Source organism: Coenobita brevimanus, chromosome 47 (assembly GCF_032717465.1).
Source record: "Coenobita brevimanus isolate Jiangsu-jjx chromosome 47, ASM3271746v2, whole genome shotgun sequence".
Classification (NCBI taxonomy): Eukaryota; Metazoa; Arthropoda; class Malacostraca; order Decapoda; family Coenobitidae; genus Coenobita; species Coenobita brevimanus.
The window spans coordinates 31,437,950-31,448,062 of NC_137000.1; positions in this window are offsets into that span (position 1 = coordinate 31,437,950).

Below are 10,113 nucleotides of genomic sequence, written 5' to 3' on the forward strand. Positions count from 1 at the left end.
ACGGCAGGGCAGGACAGGACACAAAAGGGCAGGGCACGGCAGGGCAGGACAGGACACAAAAGGGCAGGGCACGGCAGGGCAGGACAGGACACAAAAGGGCAGGGCACGGCAGGGCAGGACAGGACACAAAAGGGCAGGGCACGGCAGGGCAGGACAGGACACAAAAGGGCAGGGCACGGCAGGGCAGGACAGGACACAAAAGGGCAGGGCACGGCAGGGCAGGACAGGACACACACAGGGCAGGGCAGGACAGGACACACAGGACAGGACACACAGGGCAGGGCAGGACAGGACACACAGGGCAGGGCAGGGCAGGGCAGGACAGACAGGGCAGGGCACACAGGGCAGGACAGGACACACAGGGCAGGGCAGGACACACAGGGCAGGACAGGACACACAGGGCAGGACAGGGCAGGACAGCAGGCAGGCAGGGCAGGGCACAGGACACACAGGGCAGGAGGACACACAGGGCAGGGCAGGGCAGGACAGGACAGGACAGGACAGGACACACAGGGCAGGGCAGGGCAGGACAGGACACGACAGGGGGCAGGGCAGGACAGGACACACACAGGGCAGGGCAGGACAGGACACACAGGGCAGGACAGGACACACAGGGCAGGACAGGACACACAGGGCAGGAGCAGGGCAGGGCAGGGCAGGACAGGACACACAGGGCAGGGCAGGGCAGGGCAGGACAGGACAGGACAGGACAGGACACACAGGGCAGGACAGGACACAGGACAGGACAGGGCAGGGCAGGCAGGACAGGACAGGACACACAGGGCAGGACAGGACACACCGGGCAGGACAGGACACACAGGGCCGGGCTGTGCAGGGCAGGACAGTACAGTCCACCCAGTGCAGGGCAGGGCAGGGCAGGGCAGGACAGGACAGGACAGGACAGGACACACAGGGCAGGGCAGGGCAGGACAGGACACACAGGACAGGACACACAGGGCAGGGCAGGACAGGACACACAGGACAGGACACACAGGGCAGGGCAGGACAGGACACGCAGGACAGGACACACAGGACAGGGCAGGGCAGGCAGGGCAGGACAGGACACACAGGGCAGGGCAGGGCAGGGCAGGGCAAGACAGGACAGGACAGGACAGGACACACAGGGCAGGGCAGGACAGGACACACAGGGCAGGGCACGGCAGGGCAGGACAGGACACAGGGCAGGGCACGGCAGGGCAGGGCAGGACAGGACACACAGGGCAGGGCACGGCAGGGCAGGGCAGGACAGGACACACAGGGCAGGGCACGGCAGGGCAGGGCAGGACAGGACACACAGGGCAGGGCAGGGCAGGACAGGACACACAGGGCAGGGCAGGGCAGGACAGGACACACAGGGCAGGGCACGGCAGGGCAGGGCAGGACAGGACACACAGGGCAGGGCACGGCAGGGCAGGGCAGGACAGGACACACAGGGCAGGGCACGGCAGGGCAGGACAGGACACAAAAGGGCAGGGCACGGCAGGGCAGGACAGGACACACAGGGCAGGACACACAGGACAGGACACACAGGGCAGGGCAGGACAGGACACACAGGGCAGGGCACGGCAGGGCAGGGCAGGACAGGACACACAGGGCAGGGCACGGCAGGGCAGGGCAGGACAGGACACACAGGGCAGGGCACGGCAGGGCAGGACACACAGGGCAGGGCACGGCAGGGCAGGACAGGACAGGACACAAGGGCAGGGCACGGCAGGGCAGGAGGACAGGACACAAAAGGGCAGGGCACGGCAGGGCAGGGCAGGACAGGACACACAGGGCAGGGCACGGCAGGGCAGGGCAGGACAGGACACACAGGGCAGGGCACGGCAGGGCAGGACAGGACACAAAAGGGCAGGGCACGGCAGGGCAGGACAGGACACAAAAGGGCAGGGCACGGCAGGGCAGGACAGGACACAAAAGGGCAGGGCACGGCAGGGCAGGACAGGACACAAAAGGGCAGGGCACGGCAGGGCAGGACAGGACACACAGGGCAGGGCACGGCAGGGCAGGACAGGACACACACAGGGCAGGGCACGGCAGGGCAGGGCAGGACAGGACACACAGGGCAGGGCACGGCAGGGCAGGACAGGACACACAGGGCAGGGCACGGCAGGGCAGGACAGGACACACAGGGCAGGGCACGGCAGGGCAGGACAGGACAGGACACACAGGGCAGGGCACGGCAGGGCAGGACAGGACACACAGGGCAGGGCACGGCAGGGCAGGACAGGACACACAGGGCAGGGCACGGCAGGGCAGGACAGGACACACAGGGCAGGGCACGGCAGGGCAGGACAGGACACACAGGGCAGGGCACGGCAGGGCAGGACAGGACACACAGGGCAGGGCACGGCAGGGCAGGACAGGACACACAGGGCAGGGCACGGCAGGGCAGGACAGGACACACAGGGCAGGGCACGGCAGGGCAGGACAGGACACACAGGGCAGGGCACGGCAGGGCAGGACAGGACACACAGGGCAGGGCACGGCAGGGCAGGACAGGACACACAGGGCAGGGCACGGCAGGGCAGGACAGGACACACAGGGCAGGGCACGGCAGGGCAGGACAGGACACACAGGGCAGGGCACGGCAGGGCAGGACAGGACACACAAGGGCAGGGCACGGCAGGGCAGGACAGGACACACAGGGCAGGGCAGGCAGGGCAGGACAGGACAGGGCAGGGCAGGGCACGGCAGGACACACAGGGCAGGGCACGGCAGGGCAGGACAGGACACACAGGGCAGGGCACGGCAGGGCAGGACAGGACACACAGGGCAGGGCACGGCAGGGCAGGACAGGACACACAGGGCAGGGCACGGCAGGGCAGGACAGGACACACAGGGCAGGGCACGGCAGGGCAGGACAGGACACACAGGGCAGGGCACGGCAGGGCAGGACAGGACACACAGGGCAGGGCACGGCAGGGCAGGACAGGACACACAGGGCAGGGCACGGCAGGGCAGGACAGGACACACAGGGCAGGGCACGGCAGGGCAGGACAGGACACACAGGGCAGGACACGGCAGGGCAGGGCACGGCAGGGCAGGACAGGACACACAGGGCAGGGCACGGCAGGGCAGGACAGGACACACAGGGCAGGGCACGGCAGGGCAGGACAGGACACACAGGGCAGGGCACGGCAGGGCAGGACAGGACACACAGGGCAGGGCACGGCAGGGCAGGACAGGACACACAGGGCAGGGCACGGCAGGGCAGGACAGGACACACAGGGCAGGACAGGACACACAGGGCAGGACAGGACACACAGGGCAGGACAGGACACACAGGGCAGGACAGGACACACAGGGCAGGACAGGACACACAGGGCAGGACAGGACACACAGGGCAGGACAGGACACACAGGGCAGGGCACGGCAGGGCAGGACAGGACACACAGGGCAGGGCACGGCAGGGCAGGACAGGACACACAGGGCAGGGCACGGCAGGGCAGGACAGGACACGCAGGGCAGGACGGCAGGGCAGGACAGGACACACAGGGCAGGGCACGGCAGGGCAGGACAGGACACACAGGGCAGGGCACGGCAGGGCAGGACAGGACACACAGGGCAGGGCACGGCAGGGCAGGACAGGACACACAGGGCAGGGCACGGCAGGGCAGGACAGGACACACAGGGCAGGGCACGGCAGGGCAGGACAGGACACACAGGGCAGGGCACGGCAGGGCAGGACAGGACACACAGGGCAGGGCACGGCAGGGCAGGACAGGACACACAGGGCAGGGCACGGCAGGGCAGGACAGGACACACAGGGCAGGGCACGGCAGGGCAGGACAGGACACACAGGGCAGGGCACGGCAGGGCAGGACAGGACACACAGGGCAGGGCACGGCAGGGCAGGACAGGACACACAGGGCAGGGCACGGCAGGGCAGGACAGGACACACAGGGCAGGGCACGGCAGGGCAGGACAGGACACACAGGGCAGGGCACGGCAGGGCAGGACAGGACACACAGGGCAGGGCACGGCAGGGCAGGACAGGACACACAGGGCAGGGCACGGCAGGGCAGGACAGGACACACAGGGCAGGGCACGGCAGGGCAGGACAGGACACACAGGGCAGGGCACGGCAGGGCAGGACAGGACACACAGGGCAGGGCACGGCAGGGCAGGACAGGACACACAGGGCAGGGCACGGCAGGGCAGGACAGGACACACAGGGCAGGGCACGGCAGGGCAGGACAGGACACACAGGGCAGGGCACGGCAGGGCAGGACAGGACACACAGGGCAGGGCACGGCAGGGCAGGACAGGACACACAGGGCAGGGCACGGCAGGGCAGGACAGGACACACAGGGCAGGGCACGGCAGGGCAGGACAGGACACACAGGGCAGGGCACGGCAGGGCAGGACAGGACACACAGGGCAGGGCACGGCAGGGCAGGACAGGACACACAGGGCAGGGCACGGCAGGGCAGGACAGGACACACAGGGCAGGGCACGGCAGGGCAGGACAGGACACACAGGGCAGGGCACGGCAGGGCAGGACAGGACACACAGGGCAGAGCACGGCAGGGCAGGACAGGACACACAGGGCAGGGCACGGCAGGGCAGGACAGGACACACAGGGCAGAGCACGGCAGGGCAGGACAGGACACACAGGGCAGAGCACGGCAGGGCAGGACAGGACACACAGGGCAGAGCACGGCAGGGCAGGACACACAGGGCAGGGCACGGCAGGGCGGGGCAGAGCACGGCAGGGCAGGGCACGGCGGGGCAGAGCACGGCAGGGCAGAGCACGGCGGGGCAGGACACACAGGGCAGAGCACGGCGGGGCAGGACACACAGGGCAGAGCACGGCAGGGCAGGACACACAGGGCAGAGCACGGCGGGGCAGGACACACAGGGCAGAGCACGGCGGGGCAGGACACACAGGGCAGAGCACGGCGGGGCAGGACACACAGGGCAGAGCACGGCGGGGCAGGACACACAGGGCAGAGCACGGCGGGGCAGGACACACAGGGCAGAGCACGGCGGGGCAGGACACACAGGGCAGAGCACGGCGGGGCAGGACACACAGGGCAGAGCACGGCGGGGCAGGACACACAGGGCAGAGCACGGCGGGGCAGGACACACAGGGCAGAGCACGGCGGGGCAGGACACACAGGGCAGAGCACGGCAGGGCAGGACACACAGGGCAGAGCACGGCTGGGCAGGACACACAGGGCAGAGCACGGCAGGGCAGGACACACAGGGCAGAGCACGGCAGGGCAGGACACACAGGGCAGAGCACGGCAGGGCAGGACACACAGGGCAGAGCACGGCAGGGCAGGACACACAGGGCAGAGCACGGCAGGGCAGGACACACAGGGCAGAGCACGGCAGGGCAGGACACACAGGGCAGAGCACGGCAGGGCAGGACACACAGGGCAGAGCACGGCAGGGCAGGACACACAGGGCAGAGCACGGCAGGGCAGGACACACAGGGCAGAGCACGGCAGGGCAGGACACACAGGGCAGAGCACGGCAGGGCAGGACACACAGGGCAGAGCACGGCAGGGCAGGACACACAGGGCAGAGCACGGCAGGGCAGGACACACAGGGCAGAGCACGGCAGGGCAGGACACACAGGGCAGAGCACGGCAGGGCAGGACACACAGGGCAGAGCACGGCAGGGCAGGACAGGGCACTACAAGCCTATAGTCCAGGACTCAAACCCATCCCCAGCAAGCATTCAAGTCTACTTAAAGCCTAAAGAAACCACATAATCGGAATAGGTAGGTTAGTACATGGATGCAAGGACATTTCAATAAAAGTACTGCACACCTTACCACATGTACCATTAGGAGACATGGGTGAAGCATTGTGATATACCTACATCCCTGGTAACTATTTTGAGGGGGAGGCCAAGGATGAGATGAAGGGATGGCGTGGAGAGGCAGCCTATATGAGAGATGGGTGTGCGAGCTGGGGAGATGGCAGTGAAATGGCGGGGGACAGGACGACATGGAGGCAATTTGTTTGTGGCCACCCCTTAAGGGATAAAGGCGTCTGGAAATATAGAAAGACGTTGACATTCTTAACAGACAAAGGGTGAAACTATAAAATTTTCTGATTTAACTAAAAAGTAGACAGTGAAGGATAAAACTGGCATTTAAAAAGATTGAGCGAAATATAGTTATCATGCATTAAGTAGGAGGGGGAAGCCGAGGATGAGATGGAGGGATGGAGTGGGGAGGTATACAAGAGAGATGGGTGTGAGCTGGGAGCAAGGCAGTTAAGTGGCACTGGACAAGGAGACATACAGGCAATTTATCTGTGGTCACCCCATACGAGATAAAGGAGTCTGGCAATACACAGATTTTATGCACAAAACGGTATGCAGACGAGGGTATACACAAAAGGGTATACCGATTTTATTATATTATGCTTATTTGGATGTGCATGAGGATATACGCAAAACTGTATACAAAGTTATATTGTATGCATAATGGGGTATGCATAAGAGGGCATATACAAAGGGAGCATACTGTACAAATATTACTGGTTTATGTAAAATGTAAAACTGGGTATGCATAAGTGAACACCGGGTTCAATCATGCATAATGTGGTATGCATAAGGATATACACAAGGCTCTACTGGGTTATATCGGATGCATCATAGGGTATGCATAAGCCTATACACAAGGGGCTATCTATCCTTTTGTTTCTCTCTCTATCTATAGTCTATGAACAATAAAATTCATTCCGCAAAATAGTTAAGTTATATGAAGCCAAAATAACATTAACAGGTATACTAACCCCTCCTCCACTAAGCAGGGAAGATGGGGCCCTCTAGCCTTCTACCCATCCTCAACCCTCTAATCCTCTTCCCACCCTCAAGTCCATCCCAAGCGCAGATCCTGAAACAATTATAACTTCAGACAAGACATGGATGAAGGCTACCGATATAAAAAAAAGGTATGTTAAATATAGACAGCGTATCAAATAGTTTCATAAAGTTTCACTTCACATGTAAAACCAAAAATCTCCTCCCAATCAAGGAATCTTACCTTGTAACCACTGCACTTACACCGTCTCCACTATGCAGGAAGATTGTGGCCTCTCACCTACTCCTCCTCAACATCCAGTCCATCCTAGGGGCAGATCCTGAAACAACTGTAACTTCAGACAAAAGATATGAATGAAGGATATATTTTAACCTCAAAAAAGGGTGGTCATCGATCCGAGTTAGCCGTTTTAGTTGAAAGCTCTAACCCTGCGCCAACCTACTGACACGTAGGAAACACGTGTTCTGCCACACCACATGGCATTAGATCGTTTCAGTCTTGCCACAGTGCATGGCATTAGATCGTTTCAGTCTTGCCACAGTGCATGGCATTAGATCGTTTCAGTCTTGCCACAGTGCATGGCATTAAATCGTTTCAATCATGCCCAAGTACATGACAGATCTTTCCAGGCTTGGCACTGGGCATTAGATAAAAAAAAAAAAAAAACTAAATCATGTCCCATACATTAAACCAAAGATGTCCTCCCAATCAAGGAGTTTGGTCACACATACCTTTCTGATCCCAGGGGTAATTTTAAAGCCCATATGCATGTCAAGGTAGGGGTCATCAGTGGCAGAACTAGTCTGGGAAGGAATTACAGTAATTATGCAAAGCAATTAAGTAAAAGTATAAAAAGCAAGCAATAAAAAGCCATGAAAAAGCCTCTTACAGGTCCTGCAATCATCCTACATTTTTGACCTTTTGTTAAAGACTGGGTTAGAAGAGGTAAGTAGCAGGTGGTGTGGTACTGTTCATGTGATGGCGACTGGAAACTCCTACAGTTCCGCATTACTCACCTCTCCAAGCACTGATGCGAGACTGGTGAATGTCAAGCAGCAGCTAAACTTCATGCGTCTGGTAACTGAGTGTGAAGGAGGGGGAGGCGGGGGGGCTGGGGCAGATGTGGGTTTGGTGATAGGTTAGGAATCACGTAAGTCTGCAGTGTATGACTTGGACGGTAAGGATAGATGACAGCAAGATGCTAGTATTCCATTTAAAAAATTAAGTAGATGTCTGTGGAGTTAGTTTTGTCAGGAAAGTTATGGAATTTTGCTGGGTTCGGACAGAGGTTTGAATGGTTTCATTCCCTCTCGACTTTAACACGAGACGCTTCTCAATGAGATACTCGTACCGATATAACATTTGTTCACTCAAAAACAAAGAATCAGGCATGTGGAGTCCCTGGTGGTGCCCAATCATCCACCATGGTAGCCAACAACACAAACTTCCATCCAATTCTGGGAGGGAGGACCGGCAAATACTTTGTCGTATAAGTGAGAAGATAAAGTGATGATAAGGCAAGGAGAAAATGGAAGACTGAGAAACGCAGATGGTAGAGGAAGAGCAGACAGACAGGCCGTATTCTCTGTGGCTTAAAGCTAATTAGAATACGAGCCAATAGACGTGGTGAGGAGCATGTTGAAAGGAAGTAGGATAACTGGGTGCAAGGGGCAACAGGTGTTAACGTTGGCCCAATTCTATGTGGCTTAAAGCTAACTGGAATACGAGCCAAAGACGTGAAGAGAAGCATGTTGAGACGAAATATGCTAACTGGGTGCAAAGGGCAACAGGTGTTAATGTTGAGGGTCGAGGTGAAAGGCAGACCAAAAGAGACTTAGGATGAGGTCAAACACCGACCTCAGGGTTAAGGGACCTAGCTGAGGATGCTAGAGATCAAGCAGTGCCTTCGGGAACCCGACCAACCATCCCACCCATCACCATACGCTCGTGTGCTAGCCACCAATCCTAAATCTTTTAGAATTTGTTAGAACCAAATAACAAACATCAGGAACTATCCGCACCAGATGTTTGCTGGTGCGCGCGCGTGCATGTGTGCTTGCGCGTACATGTGTGCGTATGCATGTGCAAGTTTTGAGTCACTAACCGCAGTTAAAAATTCACCCAGTACGGTTTTTTATATGAAGGGACACCTACAATGTGGTGTAGGAGTTTTTCCTTCACTCTCTCCTCTTCCTTCCGCCTATAGGTGACTACACTGAGTGACAAGGGAATTGGTTTCTTGTACACCAGGAAACCATTTACTACGCTGGATGGTAACCCCATACCGAAATTATGGCGCCTGGTGGTTTAGTGGGTAATTAAGGTGCTCCAATCGGATTGAGCCTGTGTAGGTAATATGTCCAAGGGGTGGCTGGGGTTTATTGCTCACGTAATGCCACTCAGGGATGAGTGAGGCTGGTCACCAATCTTAAATGTCAAGACCAACTTGCCCAGCTCCGGGCTCCTACGCACCTCGTGGAGCGACATAAGAGTGGATGATAGATGGATGGGAGTTTTTTTTTTTTCTTTTTAATTTCTTTTGCCACTATACAGGTAGCCACTATCCAAGTGCCCCCTCCCCCCATCATATACCACTAGTATAACCGTACCCGCCTCTAGAGAGAAAATAGCTCCATATGGTCACTATGTAGTGCTGCCTACTTCCTTCACCTTTATAACTCATTTTTTATATCTGCTCTCCTCTCTTCCTATTGTTCCCATCATTCCTGTCACTTTATTACTCTTCTATTCAGGTGCCTTTACACTTGGTGACAAGCCTAATGGCTTCCTTTATGCCAGGAAATCATTTACATTGCTGGGTGGTAGCCATATAACCAACCTATGTTTTCCCTACGTGTCAATAAGTGGGTTGGTGGAGGTTAGTGCCTCTCCTCGTAAAGCTAACTCAAAGACAAACGGCCACCCACTAAAGGATTAGGGCGTCTGGCTATAAAGATACATAGATAAGTACATAAACAGATATAGATAAATAAACAGATACATAAATAGACAGATTGCCAGACTGATAGATCGATCTACCCTGAACTCTCAGATACATAAATAGACAGATTGCCAGACTGATAGATCAATCTACCCTGAACTCTAAATTTTATTTATCAGTCTATCTACTGCCAAACTCCTTTATTTCAAGAGATGTAAAACAATGCACCATGGGACACTCAGAAGATTCATTTTCTATCAATCTATATATACGTAGCCTGACGCCTCAATCCCGTAATGGGTGGCCACAAACAAGTCCCCTCCATGTTATCCTGTTCCCTGCCATTTCCCTGTCCTCCCCCCAGCTCACACACACCTCATATAG